At 35.2% G+C, this 3,914-nt stretch overlaps 1 pseudogene; it reads right to left on the bottom strand.

The window, feature by feature from the left end:
• Positions 1 to 323: 323 nt before the first annotated feature.
• On the bottom strand, positions 324 to 710 carry LOC109246678 (60S ribosomal protein L34-like; annotated as a pseudogene).
• Positions 711 to 3,914: the final 3,204 nt, after the last annotated feature.

Genomic DNA, 3,914 nt, shown 5'->3' on the forward strand with positions numbered 1-3,914 from the left:
ATGCTATAGAATACATCCCTTCTCTCATGTTAATTATTATTACTATTAATTATTATTATTTGCTGATTTCAACTCAATCAGGTGAGATGACTAATTACCTCTGAAGTCAATTACTATATTGATCTTTCTCCTTACTCTAAGTAAATAGACTACATTTCCACAGGTTTAAGTAGGAAGTGTTTATAAAGAAATATTAATAAGCTCGCAGCAACAACTCTAAGACCACACCGTAGAACTTGGTGGTTAACTAATACTGCTGATCCTAATGCTTCAGTGTCATTTTGAAAGGGCTATCATAATTATTTATTATTTTATTTTTAGCTTTAAATCATTTTATTACTCAAAATAAGCTTCATTTTATTACTTAGTTTTCTAACTGTGTTCTGTGCCTTTAACAGTTTCAGGATTTTCTGCTTCTCAATACAGAAAGCACACTTGATCCAGTCAGGGACACATGTAGCACATACGGAACCACCATAGGCCCTCTGACATGTTTTTTTCATTTTAGACAGCCTCATAAGAACTTTAGTTCTTATAGCATGGACCCTTTGAAGTCAGCCTGAAAACATGTCACATGCAGATTTTGGTACTTTCGCAAACCTCTGGGTATAAAAGCAAACAATTCTATTAGCAGGGGTTTGCAATAGCCTAGTTTTGCTAGAGGCTGTATTGTAGGATAGCTTATGACAGTATGTGAAACACTGGACCATTCAGAATGCCTCTAGACATATCCCTGGAAAAGCAAAGGCCACCATTATTACCATAAACTCACTGCCTTCGCTCCTGTGTGCTTTGACAGTTTTGGTGTCCTGTTATTCCTGATTTGTTTCCTGATGTGACTTCCTTATGAATCAGTCTCATGCAGCTGCATCAAACTGGCAGAGCCTGTCACATGTCCACAAGCTAGCGGAAGAGGTGATTAGAAATATAGAGTTTCAATTTGGGAAAACGAGATATACAATGGAGGGGCAATGGAAACACACATTGAATGCTTGATAGATTTTAAATAGTTGTTAGTGAGAGATTTGCACTAAGATTAATATCTAATTCATAATGATACAACAGCAAAAAATTATAAAGAGCTTACTTTGTACATTTTTTTCCCAAGTACTGCATTTTTTTTCTTAAGGTTTATTTATTTATTTTGAGAGAGACAGAGAGTGCGAGCGGGGAAGGGGCAGAGAGAGAGGGAAAATCTCAAGAAGACTGCACTGTCAGTGCAGAACCCCAGGGAGGGCTGGAACTCATGAGACTGTGAAATCATGACCCTGAGCCAAAATCCAGAGTCAAACACTCAACTGACTGAGCCACCAGGTGCCCTGCATTCTGCACATTAATTCATTTTATCATTATATCTCCCCTGTGTGACTGATACTATTATTTATCCTATTTTATGGATGAGGAAACTGAAGCACTGAGATGTTAAAATCATGCCCAAGGTCACAGTGATTGCATATAATGAGATTTAGATGCAGGTAGTGTTTCAGGAGTCCGAATTCTTACTCTTAATCAATATACGCATGATCTTTCACATATAAACAATGTCAGCAAATCAATATGGAATAGGCAAAAGAAAAATGAGTAGAATATATGAACAGGAAAATCACAGAAGATAAAGTAAGGGTTAATAAAATTGGATTATTAGCACTGTAGAGAAAACTATGATATAATTATTTATATTCTTTGGGCCCAATATTCAAAAATTACCTAAATGAATTAGATTTATCTTAAAGAACTTCCCTATATATCATTTGCTCAAAGTTCATTCACTGATTCTTTAAATACATAGTTCATATCCCCTTCAAGCTTCCCCATACTACTGGCTATCAGAATAGTTACAGTCCTTAGTTGTAATTGTTTAGTTTTTAGGTGTTAGCATCAAGAGAATATGTGCCTTGTTTGGCATACCCTCAGTAGTGTTCTTAGAATTTTTCACAGTACTCACTTGATAAAAATTGTTAAATATTGTTAAATGTAATAAAAATGTCTCCTATTGACTCTTAAGAATTATTAAAAAATGCTAGGCATCCTCTCTCTTTAGAAATTCCTAATATATGCTTTAAAAAAGTAAAACAACATACTTTCTCCATAATAGAACATGTTCTAATCTCCTTAGAGTTTTACTCCTGTAACATACATTAGCATATTTATTAAACCAACAAAGATTGAAGTCCTTTCAAAGGAGGTAAAGAAAACAATACAAATTGTAATGATTTCTAATCAAAGCAGAAGATAATGAAATCTTGCCAGACGGAAAGTCATCCACTTAGTAGATTAAAATAACAAGATGAAAAGGAAAAAAAAAAAAAAAGGAAAAAGGGAAAATATTCAAAGGGCTCTGAATTTCATATAGAAAAAAAGCTATTATTGTAAGTTTAAATATATCTTTAAAATAAAAGTGATTTAAAATCAGTCTCAATTAGGTTAAGTTGCACTTGATGTGATTTCCTTTCTACAAAACTTCGTGTATTAACTTTATTATTTGATTTGACTATTGTGTGCTTTGCATATGAATATATTCATGTATTAAGCTGTCTGAATTAATTTAAATATGATATAACGTGGTTAACACTAATAATCTGTTTTGACAAATTGAAAGGAAAAAGTACCTTAAAAGCTGAAGACAAAGTATATAAAAATTTTTACATCTTTAAGAAATATGTTTCATTGGCTAAAAGAGTGTATTAAAATTGCACAGGTGAAATAATTCTTATAGGAAGTTTCATTGTAATGTGTATGAAATAAGCAAGAGTGAGAATTTAGGACCAAAAAACAATGGCCACGGTATTGTAGATTACAATGAGAATATGCTTTTAATTTTAGAACTATCTGCCTATCTAGAATCTACTTGCTTTTGAGAGGAATTTGTGTATATTGAGTGCGAATTTTTCCTGAACCATCTGATAAACAAGACCAACAGCTCCAGCAAATACTACTGGAAATGTTGATATTGAAGTATGTATGAATATAATTGCAGGGAGTCTGTGTCTTTATGCTGAAGCCCAAAATGAAACTCATTATTTCCCACCTGTAGACTGGACAGGGTTTCCTCCCACAGACCCCCTCCTCCAAGCAAGTAGACCTAGATATGGTGCTCTTTTGGCAGCTTTTCTCAAGAAAAGGGGAAGAGTAGGGGCGCCTGAGTGGCTCAGTCATTAGCATCCAACTTTGGCTCAGGTCATGATCTCATGCTTTGAGCATCAAACCTCCCACTGGGCTCTCTGCTCTCAGGTCAGAGCCTGCTTTGGATCCTCTGTTTCCCTTTTTCTCTGCCCCTCCCCAGCTCACTCTCCCCCCCCCCCCAAAAAAAAATAAACACACACAAACAATAAAAACAAAAAAAGAAAGCTGGAAAGTAAAATGGGGAAGATATCCTTATCTCAGAAATTCCTTTCCCAGATATTCTGATTCTGCCATTCTCTCCTCTCCACTTTCAATCTAAATGGAAGAGAATGTTAGGATACAGCAAGATCCAGAGTAGCATGTTATGAGGTTAAGTTGCAAAGTGCTATTGCACAACAGTATGGATCTGGCATTTTTGTACAACAGTAATGAAGGCCTGTGAAGTTAGCATAGAACACCTGAGAAATGGCACGTACTCATGAGAAAGAGGTTTGGAATCCAAGGTGGAGCCTGAAACAATTGAACACAGTGAATTAACTGATTCATTAGTGTATTTATTTGATACAATACAGATTCTGTTAAAGCCGCATATTGTAGAGAAGGATAATCTACCAACACAGGAAGGCTGGAAGAAGAAATGAAAAACATAATCACACTAACAAAAGAGACCTGGGGGCAGGGAAGAAAACATCATGAGTGCTTCCTACTCCTAGTTTTTTCATATATTTAGGAACTTGTTGTTTTATTTGTTTCCCCCCCACCCTTTTCTGACACCTCTTTTTCCTTCTCTT

This window comes from Panthera pardus, unplaced genomic scaffold, assembly GCF_024362965.1.
Source record: "Panthera pardus isolate Hobbes unplaced genomic scaffold, ASM2436296v1 HiC_scaffold_13, whole genome shotgun sequence".
Lineage (NCBI taxonomy): Eukaryota > Metazoa > Chordata > Mammalia > Carnivora > Felidae > Panthera > Panthera pardus.